Source organism: Cryptomeria japonica, chromosome 6, assembly GCF_030272615.1.
Source record: "Cryptomeria japonica chromosome 6, Sugi_1.0, whole genome shotgun sequence".
Classification (NCBI taxonomy): domain Eukaryota; kingdom Viridiplantae; phylum Streptophyta; class Pinopsida; order Cupressales; family Cupressaceae; genus Cryptomeria; species Cryptomeria japonica.
This window is the reverse complement of record NC_081410.1, coordinates 566,633,491-566,649,737: the sequence shown is the minus strand read 5'-3', so window position 1 is coordinate 566,649,737 and position 16,247 is coordinate 566,633,491.

Here is a 16,247-nt window from a genome sequence, read left to right as displayed (position 1 = left end):
AAGAAATCAAAGGAATATTGCTATGCATTTAAGAGATCCAATTTGAGTCACTTATACCTAATAAGAGGCCACTCTATATGGACCAATGTTTTTTTAGTGAATATGTTTGTAAAGAATCTAAACGTGGAAGGGAGATCTCTAGCACACTAGTGACTACATTACCTATTGATGCTAGAGATCCTTTCCCTTTTATAGGTTTGATGAGTAGCATTGGGGAGTTTTTCTAGCTTGATATCTCTTAAGGGGAACTTGTACATGTCATTACAAAGGAAGATATATTATTCACAAAAGAATAGTTAATTTTTTTTTACCATTGTTTCTTTTTAATGTACACCTCATTCTATCTCCTCGGAGTTAACTTGAGTGATCCAACTCAAATTTTGATTCCAACAACCTTTCCTCCTATTCATTGTTATTATCTAAAAGAGTTTGAATGGAGAATATTTATTTTAACACATCTCAATGGATTAATATATTTTAATGCATAACTTGCTACTCTAGTTCCCTTAGGCTCTCAGGTTCTTTGAAATTGAATATTTTTCAATGGTACAAGATCAAGTGTTGGTTGCGAATGATGAATGTGTGAGATCAAATGTGCATCTCAAGGCACTTAGATTTGATTTCATTTAAGAGTTTCTCTCATTTGTTATATGAAGTAGAAAAGAAGAAAAGGAATGGACTTTGTATAGAAATTTCCATGTTGTAGGAAAATGAATCAATACCATCCATTCTACATAAGATTCAAGCCCTAAATCATTTGTTGAAGCTAAAAGAATTAATGAATTCTTGAATATAAGAAAGATGGATGAATACATGGAGATAGATGAATATTAAGATTCATCATTTTTTGTGACCAACATCTTTAAATATTTATTGTATTTCTTTAGGAATACTTCTGCAACTGTAGTTCAAGGAAATATCTGAATCTTTAAAAGGAAGATCTAAAAGATAATAATGTGATCACAACTAGGAATGAGCCCATGAATACAAATGTAATATAGTTGATAAGTAACATAAATTGGGTACCTATTACCATGAAATACCTATGTACTCGTTATATGGTTTGTCTAGAGTTGATTGCTACATAAAGGTTATTTATATTGCACATACTTATAAGGAGCTCTTGTGAGTGGATGTTCTTTTCTTTTTCCTTTTTCGTTAGTAAGATAATATAACATTATAATAATTTTATTTTTGGTAAATACTTTTTGTAAAGGTTCTGAGTCTAGTTTGTTAGTGTAGATTACTCCATCTTCTAGATAATCTTAAGGGGATAAGATTGCTTATGCACGTTTCATTTCTTTCTTACAACTGTAATTTTGTGTGTCACTAGTCTTAGATGAATTACATGTCTATTCTTAAACTACATTACCACTATTCTAAGAGGTAGTATCTCTACATGAAGTTGTATTGTCTCTATTGAAGATGTGTGTATGACATGTTGTGAGAAAAATAAGCCATGCTTTATTTTTTTTCCAGTTACAATTGTAGATCCTGCATGTAATCATTTATCATCAGAGAAGTAAGTGCATGGTTGATTATCACTTGGTGCCATTTTTTTTTCCTAGCGACCACATGAAAAATTCTTGTTCATTAATAATAAGGGTTTTTTGCATCTTTTAGAAAGCTCAAAACTTATGAAGAAAAGAAATCAGTTGAGGTTTCTTTAATCTAACAAATGGAGTAGTATTTCTTAGTTGCAATGAGCCTAAGAAAGGCATTTGTTCTATCCATTATTATCAAATTCCTCTAAGAAAGGTGTTGTACCTTGTATGGTGTCATTTTTCTCCTTTTCATGTCACATATAATGTAGCAACACAGTGATACAAAAACCAGATATTTTCCTATGCAGAAACCTTCGTGAAAAATTTCCTTGTTCCGTTGTACAAATCCTTCTCATTGTGATATGGAAAATCGATCTTGGTTGGACACAACATGCAGATCTATATATTGTGATCTATAGAGCATAATATTTCATTTGTGCAAGATGCACCATTTAAAGGCCTCATTTTGTCTTTTCTACTGTGACGATATTGCTTTGTCCTGTCTTTTCATCTACAGATTTGGAGGGATTGCCATATTTCCTTAGTAGGATAAATTATGTTGATATAGATTGTGTTTAAAGTCATTTTAATCTACTAACATGACAATTTGTTTGGCAAGCGAGACCCTTTGTGTGAGGTTTTCTATTTTCAGCATGACCTCATTTTTTATGGGCTGGCTTTCATCTTTTATGATGCATGTGTTCATTTACCTGTTCATCTGAAGACAATAAATATTTTGCAACTTCATTATTTGAGGTAGACCCTAAATGTTTCTTTTCTAAAACAAAACATTTTTTTATGGTTATTCAACTTGAGCACTTCACTTGAAGGATTGAAGATGAAACCACTACATTGAAGGTGGTGAACAAAAAAAGATGAGGAATACCTTTTTTTAAACAAGTCATATTAGAGGTTAGAGGTAATGGAGGCAGAGGACATATCATCCGGAGTTATCTTCTTTCTTAGGGGTGATTCATGCATGAGAAGCATATTATTTTCTATTGTTGACCCTACAGAAAACAGGAGAAGCACATTCTTTTCCATGTGTGTCCTTGAAGAAAAGAAGGGGCTTGACATTATGTGTCCCTTCAAGGAGAAATGGGGGATAGGTTTTCTTGTGGGTACACTTGGTGTATTCATGTTTGATGGTGATTTGTACCTACTAAAGGAGGGATTGTTTCCATAGCATTGCACAAGGCATTAGACACAATTGAAGTTCAAATGTGGACTTTCATAGGAAAGATGTCTTATGTGCAGACTAGATAAGGTAGTAGGCACACTCAGAGGAAATGTGGACTTTCAGAGGAAAGGTATCTCATTGTACAAGGATGTTGGAAACACTTTATGTTGTCTCATGTTGTGCAAATTTTGTGGGTTCTATAGTTAGGAGATTCATTGATGTAGTCAATTTGGAGTTTCATAGGTAAACGAGGAGGAATATTGATGAAGGCACTAAATCAAAGTCTCTAAAAGGGTTACTATAAACAACCCTTGCAACATAAGCAATATGACGAGAATGTTAAATTTGATTGGATATAATAGTAAATGATTTTGTGAAAACAAAGGGTATAGTAATAACCATCAATTTTTGTTAGTCAAAATGATTTTAATTTGGAAAATATTATTTGGATATAAATATTGAATTTAGTTTTCAAAAGTATTTTAAATGTTATTGTCATTAATTTGAAATTCAAATTCAAATGGTATTTGTTATAGCCAAATTGTCTTAAATTGGAATGATTATATATTTATTTTATAAATGATGGTTTAATTAGGCTATGAGTTGTTTTTATTCGTTTAAGGTGTGTGTGGTTTAGAAACAAGTATTGAGAAAAGTTATTTGGGGTGTATTTTTACTTTGACCCTTTTGATGTGTTATTCCTTAATGTGGATTTTATTATCAAGAAAGAGTTAGTTATTGAAATAGCTGCAGTTAGTTGACATTAGATTTTAAGTATATTTTGAGTGACTGTTATGATTCCTTAACATGGATGATTTAGAGTGCAAATAGATTTGTTTGAGTGTTTACTCTGATTGGTGAATTTTTGGTGTTGATTTGGTAAAGTCATTCTTGTCTCATAATGGCATGTCGTTGAATATCAGTTTATTGTGCAAGTTGAGCTGGTTAAGTTTTGGTTGTGATTGTACATGCTTTATTGTGGTTTTGGTCTTGTTTTTTGGATAGACTAGTTGTTCGTTTCACACCTCCAATTGGTTTAACTATGGTAGAAGGTTTGTTCAATCATATTGTCTTTTAGCTTTTTTTTTTGAACTCCTAATGTTAGTTGGTTTTTGTGTTTTTCCTTGGGGTTCACTGGAGGTTGTGTAGTGTCATAAAGAAGAGTGGCTATCGAGTGGGGGCCGTGGCCAAAGAAGTAGCAGGGTAACCCATCGAAAGTTGAGTAATAAGTGATAACTTAATTAAAAAATGGGGGGTTGGGTTTTACAAACATTAATCAAGATAAATTGTGCCCCTCTCTTGGTTGAGTGCTAGTACAGACTCAAGATGCAATGGGAAGGCCTGGAATGGCAAACCAACTACCTTGTCTTCATGAAAGGTTTGTTGGGTTCACAGGAGACATGGATGGGGGCCGGAGGTTCAGGAGAGTCTACTAGGGTAACCCAGGATTGGGGTCGGGGCCTATGGAGGCCTACCAGGGTAAACCATACTAGCTATGTGATGACACTCCTACCTTATGCTCACTAGTGTATAGTCATGTGTTCCCTTTACTTGGAGCACTCTTGTGAGAGTCATGCTTATATGCTTATGTCTTGGGTGAGTGCTTGATGTACATGTGAGACCATGTGATTCTTTGTTATGGCTTGCTTGAGGGCCTTAGTTCTATCTCGTAGCACGGAGGGGTGGTTCCTTTTTGGGCCACATGGTCGGGTGGTAGTGCCACTTTCCATTGTGTATTTTGTTCGTGCCTTCTTGCAATGGATTAGCTTTGCAGGTGCTCTAGTTGTTATTTTTGTATTTACTCCATTCCATGTTTCAAATGGATCCTTTTGTTCTGCTCGGATCATTCATGTATATCTTGCACCCTTATGTGGTTGGTTGTATCATTTTTTTATGTGAGCCTTCATGGCAGGTTGTAATTGATGTAAACTTTATGTATTTTTCATGTTTTATTTATTAGAAGGGTCTTGCACTTGAAGCGGACCCGAAGATGTAGCCCATTAGGGGTGAACTTCGATATCAATTGGTGTTGTATGGTGTATGTGTTCATCTGGTTCCTTTTAATTTTGGATGTATGAACGATATTATGGTCAAATTGTATAATGTAATTTAGGTGATATTAATATTAATTGTATGTATGAAGTTATTAATTTAAATGCAGTAATATGGATTATAATGAATGTATATTTAGCGATGTAATATAACAAATGACAGATGAATATATTCATTCATGCTTAGTTTAATCTCTTGTGGAATTTAATCATTCTATCATGAGTAGGTTTAATCAATCTCATTGTTAATTGGATTAATGCACCTTAATGTTCATTGATTAATCGAGTAATCTTCATTGGAAACCTTTTAAGATTTTGTTTTAAGTTTTTTGCTATTGCAACTTCTATTGCAATGTATGTCTTGTACATTAGTGAGTTCTTATTAAAAAAAAATGATTTGCACTCTTTTCGAGTGTTTTTAGTAGTTTCCTTTAGGGTTAGAAGATATCTTGGAGAGGTTGGTGTGTACTTGAATGTTAGAAGATATCTTTGATGGGTAAAGGATTATGTGTAGTGGTATAGGAGGGAATTGGAAGTGTTTTTATTAAGGATCTCATTGTGTGTTTTATATGATCAACTTGGATAATGACTTGTAAGAATAGTACAATAATGCAATTGCAGTGGGCATATTGAATTGACTATGTATAAATAGAATGTGTAAATGTAGAACATGTTTGATGTGCCTACATAACCACATATTAGATAAATGGTAATTTCAATTTTCCTTCTCCTTGTCATGTTTTGACATTCAATGAATAGTCATAGTTAATGATGTGTTTTTATCAATTAAGAGTAATGAGTGTTTTGCTTGAAGTTAGCATGTAAGGAAAGATTGGAATTTTATTATTCTCATTTGGAGACTAAGACATTAGTGGCATCATTAATGTAAGGAAATATCATGATAAGACAAATTATATTCTTTTATATCAGAAATGAAATGAAAAATAGTACAATAAGGATGATAGGCATATAGGGAGAAATTTAGTCTTACTTGTGTGAACTTGTAGATTACGTGCATATGTGTGGAGTGATTGACTATCGAAAATTATCTCTCTTCTCTCTTTATCTAGTTATGAAGATTAAAAGAAATGCTATTAAATGATGTAATTAAAACTTAAATAGAAATAATTGATTGCGGTGATAACTTTAATAAACCCTCCTTCAAAAAATTGTATAAAATCTTGGTGAATATTAATTTTTTTTTAATAATAATAATAATGTTTATTGGTAAATCTTTCTTTTTATAAAAAAAATAAATTTTATTGGCAAATTTGTTTATATCAATTTTTTTTGGTAGAAAATATTGGCGAATCTTGGAAAATAATCATTGTATGCATTAATTAATATTTCATTTCCTTTTATTTAAAAATAATCTTTTATAAAAAAAATAAAGGCATGAAGGTTGAAATCATTAATGAGTTTAAGAGTTAGACTATACTATTTTTGGTTTCTACCATTAACATAAAATAATCTAATAGCCCTCTTTCTATTTTGTGAGATAAAATTTACAAATAATTTGTAATACTCATGGGGCTAAAAATTGCTTTTAGACTATTGGTTTTCATTCAAGTCAACAATTCAAAAGCAATTTCAAACCCCACAAGCATTCCAACTTATAGGTACATTTTACCTCATGGAATACAATGAAAGTCATTAGATTATATTTTAAATCAATGGTGGAAACAAGAGATTGTTAATATAATGTTGATATAACCCTAAAGTAACTAATAATTATGATATATTATTGGTGAATTAATTTGGATTTCTACAATAAATTATTAAATGTTGGTGAATATGATCCAATCATGTATCAAATATTGTGGCGAATCTTTAAGTTAAAAAAATTAATAAAATAAATTCTCTAGCGATTTAAATAAGATTAAAATAAAAATTTGTAGAAATGTGGCGATTTGGGTCACCTTAAAAGTTAAAATTATTAGCCAATTTTGATTCCCAAATTTCAAAAAATAACCAATTGGCGAATATTAGCAACTAAAGTTTTCACTGATTGATTGGTTGCAATGAATATTTAGAGGCATGTATTAAGGAGTGTCTGTTTCATTCTGCATTGAGAACCAAAGTGGGTTGTTTTGCCTATGAGTGCATAATGTCGAGTAATTAAGTAAATGGAATACTTTTTGCATAGATTTTAAAGGTAATCCATGTAGCTTAGATGATTGATAAATCATGAAGGGGGAAAAAAAAAGTATTGGTTAAGATAAAATTTTATCACTGCATATAGAGTGTGTGTCGAGAATAGGAAATTGATATTTTGTGATTCCATTTTATTTGGAAATAGAATTCTTAGCTTCGTAAAACCTTTGTGTAATTGTTAAGAACTACAAGATTGTTGTGTTGGGTTCGTGAAAATATATAAAAGATGTTACTTCCTTATCTTATTCGATTTATGAATTTTAGTAATATGGATAAACGATAATGTTGGGAAGGTGACACTTGTGAACTAAGATTGCATGGTATTAAAGTATAGTAGTTAGACTAATAGCCTTAGTGTCTATGGTTCATTCTCTAACACACTCAGGACGTGTGATCTTGGAAGTAGTGTAGTGGTTACTCCCTATGATGTGGCTGAAAATGGTAACTTTGTTCCGTGTTATTTTTGTTTTATTGCGACATTGTTTTGACTATCTTTTAACTTGTGTTTTGTGGCTAAGGGGCTAGCATTTTCTTTTAATATTTCTTATGGCAAAATGGCCACTAAACTCTTGTTCCTTTTTTATTTAAATTTGATACTTGTCATGTTTTCGATTTTGTTGATTGTCGAAATTTCTAGCATTTTTCTTATTTATCATCATATTTGGCGATCATCATTTGGATGACGTCGGGCATTTTGAATGTTTGTAATAGCTGGCCCTAGCTATGTGTTAAGTGTTATATCTATCACATTAACTTGAACCTCTTATAGTGGGTTAAGGGAGAACACCACAGAGAGTTATTCTAGGCATAATGAGGTAACTAATTAAATAACGAGATTAGTTAAGGAAATTAGTGTTTTTTCTTTGATGAATTTTTTTGAAATCGTTTGAATTATAAAATGTAGTAGAAAGACGTGTGAATTGGACCTAGTAAATAATGTGGTAGCTTTAGATAATTATTAAAGATCTGTAGACTTATGGCTCATTGAGTGTTTGAAAATCCTACAAGAGTTCTAATTGAATCAAGTAGACCTTAGATGGTTGAATGTAGGTAATTATATATTCATTTCTTCTTTTGTATGAGGTTGTATCTTGTATCCAGAATGATGTTTTGATGTTGTTATTGACGTGAGTTTGCACCCTAAACCTTTATTCCCTTAGTTTGTATGCATTATGTACCTTAGAGGTAGTGTGCAATATTAGTTATGACTGAATTTTAAAGTTCAATTTGAGAGTATGTTGTGCTTAACCTAGGAATACAGAGAAGTGTCTATAATTAGGATGTTGCAGTAGACATGTAAATATCATTTTATGATGCTTATTGATGTAAAATAAATGTTTCCATGATTGGATAGACTAAGTTATTATGCTTTATACAATATGATATGAATATTTTTGGATAAGGATTCCTATAGATGATATTTTCTTGTATGAATGTAAGTTGGGATAGTAGTTCCTAGAAGCTGAATAAGGTGTTAGTATGTATAATCTAGGTAATTCGAGATAATGAAACTTGTTGTAATTCTTTTAATGCATTGATTTTTGTAATTAAGGAACGTAAAAGGAAGATTATTCAATGTTAACTAATTGATTTCGTAAAGGAGGGAAATCTTTTTGTTAAGTTAGATGACTTGGATGTTGATTTCTATACATTATTATATTGATTTTATGGATTGCAATTCTCCTTAAGTTGAGTTATGATTTTGGGTTATGATATGTGAGTGTGATGACTTAGATGTCCTTGTTTTTCATCCTACCCTTACGACTTCCAGGAGTAAGTCGAACGTTAGTGCGAGAGAATGTAGTACCCCTACCCTGTTCAGATCTTTTTGACCTCTTTGACCAAGGTTTACTTTTATGTAGCTTACGTGGATGGTTGATTTATTGTGATTGTGGTGTGTTATTCTTTTGTTATGCTTTGCAATGTGACTAGGTGCATATGATTATGTGTTATTTTACATTGAAGAATAGATATTGAATATACAATATTTCTTATTGCTGAGTAGTTGTAAACTTTGCTTCTGCATTGTACTTTATAAATTATAAAATGTTAAGTTTATTTATGTGTTACTAATGATGGACTAAGAGATTTACATTATGTGAAAGTTGATTTATGTATATGTTGTCATGTTGTGTGAAAGTGTATGGGGTACGAGTAGATGATTTTCCTTGACTCACTTTGGTGAGACAGGGAACGTCATGATTCTCCTTCACCAGTGTGTTTATTGTGTTTGTGTATATATGTATACGTGGTTCGGTGATGCAGGAAATTATAGGTACAAGTACCGTGTAGGTATGAGGAATCGTCTCCACCTGGTTCCACAGGTCTGAGCGTACTTAATTAACCTAATGGAAGTAGAGGAGGTAGTTCTAAGGTCCTAATGTTAACCCTAGCCTTGCTCAATTGTGAGCATCGTCAATATTTTGTTTGCCTTGTCGATTTGCCAAGTAGGCCACTTTTCCAACATTGGTATGTGTGTCATGTTCTATTTTGGATTCAGTTGAGTGTTGAGTGTTATGAGTTTTGTGTGTTTAATTATTCTCTTCTTGAGTAGTTAGGGGGAATTTAATATGTGTTGTGTTGATTAAAGGCAATTAAGAATAAATTATATTAGAATCATTTTTGTGGTTAATTAGTTAATAAATTTTTTTTTAATTGTCTAAGTTAGAGTGAATGATGAATTATTAGTGAAAGTTCAATTATATTTGGCTTGAGTAATTGTTTTAAAAAAAAAGAACATTTTTTTTGTAATTTGATAAATCAAATTCTATTAAGCTAGCAAAATTAGAGTATTTATTTATTACCATATGGTGGAATAAACTGTGTGTTATGCATATTTGAAGAATTAGTATTATTTTCCAAAATTTGGAGATTTCCAACCCTACAATGGATTTTTGAATTTTTTATTGGGAAGGATTTGCTTGAAGAGATTTTGTGGGTAGGAGCTTGTTGGATTTGAGTGGAAAAACTCTTGTTGCTACTCAATTTTCGTGAGTTCTTTCAGAGTCTTTGGCTCCATGTTTCATTTTGAAATTCTTCAACTTGAAGGTGAGTTTTATTTGATTTTATCCCTTGATTTTGTATGAAATTGTGTAATTTTTGTTGCAAATGGATAGCAAATGGATAGCAAATGGATTTAGAACCTTTCTCCAACTTGAAAATTGGATTTTAGTTTAGATATGAATTTGTATATTTCAATTTTTAAAATGAGAGTTGCTTTGGGGAAAGTGAATTTTATTTCAAAAGTGTGATGTTGTTCACCCATCAACCAATGGGGTTTAAGGATTTTTTGATTTGGGAAGTTTTAATTTTTTGAGTTTTTGGAGGTCCATCAATGGTGGATGGCCTCCAAAACTTGGTTATTGGTCTCCTTAGACTTTAAAAAAAATGTGAATCTGATGTTTTAAATATGAAATTATTATGTGGATTAATGATATTATATATGAAAATATCATTTGTGGATTGAATTGGATCCATTCTCCTAGCGTTAGGGCCAATTGAGTAGTTGAATACATGTGCTGGAAATGCATTGTTGCCATGAGTTTTTTTGTGTAAAAAAAAAAAAACTCAGTGAAAAAAAAATCATAGTAAATGTTATTTCCTGTGCAATGGGTACTATTTTATATTGTTTTTAATTCAATTTAAATATATATTTATAATTTCTAATTTTTATTCGGAAAATGGTGATAGAGGAAATTCGGTTTTTAAAAGAAATATCAGTTTAGTATTGAATATATAAATATATATTTATACTATGTATTTTAAATTAGGTAAATGAAGAGAATGTTAAATTTGATTGGATATAATAGTAAATGATTTTGTGAAAACAAAGGCTATAGGAATAACCATCAATTTTTGTTAGTCGAAATGATTTTAATTTGGAAAAGATTATTTTGATTTAAATATTGAACTTAGTTTTCAAAAGTATTTTAAATGTTATTGTTAGTAATTTGAAATTCGAATTCAAATGGTATTTGTTATAGACAAATTGGCTTAAATTGAAATGATTATATATTTGTTTATAAATGATGGTTTAATTAGGCCACGAGTTGTTGTTATTCCTTTAAGGTGTGTGGTTTAAAATCAAGTATTGAGCAAAGTTATTTGGGGTGTATGTTTACTTGGACCCTTTTGATGTGTTATTCCTTAATGTGGATTTTATCATCATGAAAGAGTCAGTTATTGAAATAGTTGCAATTAGTTGACATTAGATTTTAAGTATATTTTGAGTGATTGTTATGATTCCTTAACATGGATGATTTAAAGTGCAAGTAGATTCATTTGAATGTTTACTCTGATTGGTGAATTTTTGGTGTTGATTTGGTAAAGTCATTCTTGTCTCATAATGGCATGTCGTTGAATATCAGTTTATTGTGCAAGTTGAGTTGGTTATGTTTTGGTTGTGGTCGTACATGCTTTATTGTGGTTTTGGTCTTGTTTTTTGGATAGACTAGTTGTTCATTTCACACCTCCAATTGGTTTAACTATGGTAGAAGGTTTGTTCAATCATATTGTCTTTTAGTTTTTTTTTTGAACTCCTTATGTTAGTTGGCTTTTGTGCTTTGTCTTGGGGTTCTTTGGAGGTTGTGTAGTATCATAAAGAAGAGTGGTTTTCGAGTGGGGGCCACGGCCAAAGAGATAGCAGGGTAACCCATAGAAAGTTGAGTAATAAGTAATACAAGAGTTCCAAGGGCAATTACCAATCGATTGATCGAGAATTAGATAATCAATCTTTGTTAAACCTTTCGACAAGATAACTCTGATGCTTTCTTATTCCCTTAAAACTATTGATTGGTTACTCTCACTTCATCTAGATTTTCTTCTCTATTTTATCTTCAACCTCCACTCTCTCGTTGTCAAACTCAACAGCTGGGAGGATGTCGAATTCGTATGCCGCCTAAAATTTTGAAGAGGAAGACAATAGCATTCAACGTTGAATTTTCACAGCGATTGTAATTTTGCACGAGACATTTGCTGGAGATTCTTCTTCTTATTAATATCATTTAAAGCGTTTTGTATAAGACTGTTCGTACTACGGGCTTTGTCCATGCTGCTTTTCATGACCGGATAGTTACTCGAGTCAAACATTTATAGTCGTTTTGTATAGTTTTGACTAAACATTAATTGTCATTAGTCGTTGATGAATATAGATAACGTAAGGGGCATATATCCGAGATTCACATCTCCTTCAATTGTAATTCAAATAAATAAAATGGTAGACCATCCATGCAACTAATTCAACCAAAGTTTTTCCAAAAAGAGTTGCTACCGTATATTCAAACATCCATTTCAAAGTAGTTTATGTTCTAGTTTTATGTAGACTCATTCCAGAGAACTTGGAGTGAATTCTACACAATTTAGAATTGCTTTTCATTTTCGTTAACCTACCAATTTTTCGTTAGTGGATTGTGCAAATAGAAGACGTTTCTATTGGTCACGTGGAGTAAGTTTTCGTGTGTACGAAATAGTGCATGGAACTGAGAAGCTCAAATAACAAAAAGGGGCAAATCTCAAACCACTTCGTCTAGCCCATGGCTCTCCTAAAGCTATTGTTATCCACGTGTACCTTTTGTAAGAAACTCGCGCAAAGTGAACAAAATTGTTATAAGAAAGAAAGACCCACATGTGGCTTTTGTAAGAAAGAGGGGCATGCTGAATACAATTGTTACACGAAGGTGTAAATTCATGAGTGAAATAAATTAATCAAGGAGAATCAAGTTTATATTCCTTCTTCTAGTTCATTTTATTCTTATTTTGAGGATCATGTCTTGGTGAATCATCACTCATGCACCTAGGTATGTTGGATGGATTATTGATTTAGGAGCTTTAATTCACTTCATCTATCAAGTTGATTCCATGTTTTCCTGGAGAACCACTTCAAGGTAGACTCTTGATTGCAAACAATCAGCTTGTTCACGTTGCTATTGTTGGTAATAATGGCTTAAGTACAGGTTCAATAGTTAATGTTTATTGAATTCCTAACATCACTCATAATCTTCTATCAGTATATCAGATTACACAACAAGGCTACACAATTGAGTTCACTCCACATTCGATGTTCATTGGTCATTCCACATGAAAGGTTTTTGTAGTTGGTAGTGCTAATCATCAGTCCAAGGTGTTTACCTTTGATCACTCCATTGATGATGACGATAATCCATATGTTCCTTTGACTCCTTCATCCAGTGTGAGGAGTAATTCAGTTCCTCTTAATGGGTTTGTGGATCTACTCATGATTCTCCTATCTCCTGCTACATCAAAGTTGATAGTTCACATAGATTCCAAAACTTCGAAACAATTGGAAATATTTGGTTTTTCAAATTTGTGGTTCTAGGATGGTTTCATTTTAGGACTTTTCAAATTGTCTACTCATTCTTCTCCTTCAAATTTGGAGGATGTGTTGGAGGAGGCATCACTTCTCTTTGCAATTTTCATAAATAAATAATTATGATGAGATCATATTTAATTGGTAGGCCAATACAAATCTCATGATTTATTATTTTTTAAATTTATACAATACATTTTATTAGTTGTGAATATTAATAATCAATATTAACAGCTTTGGAGTCATGTCTATAAAAGATTAAATTAACACATAATCATAGCTATTGAAACATGGTAAAGTAATCTATTATATATATTTTCCCAACCTTGAAACATTAAATTAACATATAACAACTGCCTTACCCAATTCAAGGGCATGTCCCAATCTTTTCCTTAAAAGAACTTAATTGAAATTAAGATAACTTAAGAGAAATAAAATTAACCTGAACTGGATGCAACTTTAAAGCTAAAAGAATAGTGTTCATTTTACCATTTAGAACAACTCTCTAATAAATCTAAATGAAAATTACTCCATATCTAGACTGTTAATGCATGCAAATTATAGCATCCAAGATATTTGTGTCACAACCACACATTATTTACACTGCACAAAAGTTATAGAACTACAAAAGAGAAAACAAGATTTATGTGATATTCAATAACATGATTCATTAGGAATAACAACACTAGAAAGATAACCTTAAATTTAATATTACAAGAACTTCAATGCATATTTTGAATTTCTTTTGTTTTGCTGGTTTATAATATAATTAAATAAAAAATAAGGACATGTTAAGATTATGATAATTTTGGGTACCCATTTATAATTGGCATCTTCTTTACCAAAAAATAATGATACCATTTCTTGTGTATTATTTTGATGAATTAAATCCATCTCTTGATCAATAGCACTTTACCATTTTTCTTTTATTATTTCTTCCTTAGCAAAAATTAATTCATGGGAACATGGAGAAAAAATATCTTTATTTTGATGAGTTAAATCCATCTCTTGATCAATAGCACTTTAATCATTTTTCTTTATTATTTCTTCCTTAGAAAAGATTAATTCATGAGCACATGTAGAAAAAATATTATTAATGCATAACTAAACTTGTAGCCTGATGATTTGATGGGCGTTTTCCTTTCTGATTATATTAGTGTACTAGATAATGATATTGAATTTGGATAATCCAATCCTTCTTGTTCTTTTATTGATTCGTTAATATTGTATTGTTTTATCTCAAACTTTTTGGGTAAATATGATTATGTATCACTATTATTTTTGTATTCTATTAGATCAATATGATGAAAAATTAGAATGTTAGACTCTTAAAAAAGACATCTCTACATATAAATTCTTTTCTCCTTAAGATCATATAATCATTAGATTTACTATATGAAAAAAGAATGCATTTTGAACCCTTATCATCAAATTTCCTTATTTTCTCTTTTTAAATATGTTTATATGATTATTTCCCAAAAAATATCATATTCTTAGGTGGTGGTTTCTTTTTTCACTGTGGTTCTTCAAGAAGATATCCTTTATAAGGTTTTAGTTAAACTTTCTATTAATCAAATAAGTTATTATATTAATTTATTCTCATCATTATTTGTCTTGATCATTGCATGCCTTAATCATTTATTTAATGTTTTCTTGACATGTCCTATGCATCATTTTTACTACTCCATATCATTGTTGAGTATATAAAGGCAAACTTAGCAACTTCCTCATTGATAAATCTATTAAATTAATTAAATAATTCATAATTATCTTCTCGCAAGTTAAATTTATCTTTTATTTAGAAACTTCTTATTTTCATTTATCTACTTAATAAATTAAATATTTAATTATGATCATCCTAAGAGTTTGAAATGATAATTTTCTGCTTTCATTTGAGTTAAACCCACAAGCAATCTAGTCAAATATTGGTCTTTAATCTTATCCTCATTCTTAATTTTATTTTTCATAAGATTCTTAAAATACGATCATTCCTTTGTCATTTTTTCTATGCCAAGTCTTTATCCATGTGTACTCTATTGAAATCCATTATCATTAAATACGATGTTACGCTCTTGAGTCACATACATATTACTAATGAGCAAGTCAGTACAACAAGTTTTTTCTGACGTATATAACTTGAGACTATTAAATACGAATCGAACTAGCAGCCGCACAGTTTTGTGGTGCAACAAGCAACCGATAGGCGGAAGGGTTTGTTATATATTTCTTCTTCTTGAAATGTTCATGTTCAAAATGATCAAAATGATTGCGGCAATAACAAACCGTTCCTTTTCTTTATTCATAAAATGATGTCTTCCCCATTGAGACTACTTACTCTTAAATTGCTCTTAAATTGAAAGACAATTTTTCTTTTTAATTTAACTTCAACCCATCTATTAGATTTTTTCCATATGTAATAATAAATCTTCCAAGACATAGCCAATTTTCCACTTAATAAACTGTTATGATTTGAATCATCCAAAACCTGATACATCTAATGTAACTGAAATCTTATCTTATTTATGAATCAAATAGTCGAAGTTGAAGAATCTTATCTTGATTTATGAATCATTCAAATGGTTGAAGTCGTCTGATTTATAGATTCACATAACTGTACATCTCAGCTGTGGCTTTATGATAAGAAGAGCTATTTAAGAAATACGATCAAATAGAATTTGTGTTTCTAACGCAGTCGAGGAAATTTCCCTTATACTATTCAACCTAATCGATAGAGATGAAAAAGTAAACAGAATCCAGAAGTGTGAACTGTCAAAGGAATTTCGTCTATAGTGTTCAACACATTTTTGCTTTCCTAATTTATGCTGACGAAAAAAACTGTATACGCAGTCGTGCGCTGACCAATAACTTTATAAGGAAAATAACTGTTTAAGGAAAGAACTTTCTGATCGATAAGCCCTTCCATGACATAATTAGGGCAAATTATGGTATAAGGAAAGCATGATTTTAAACTGGCTGCTAACATGCTTAACCTA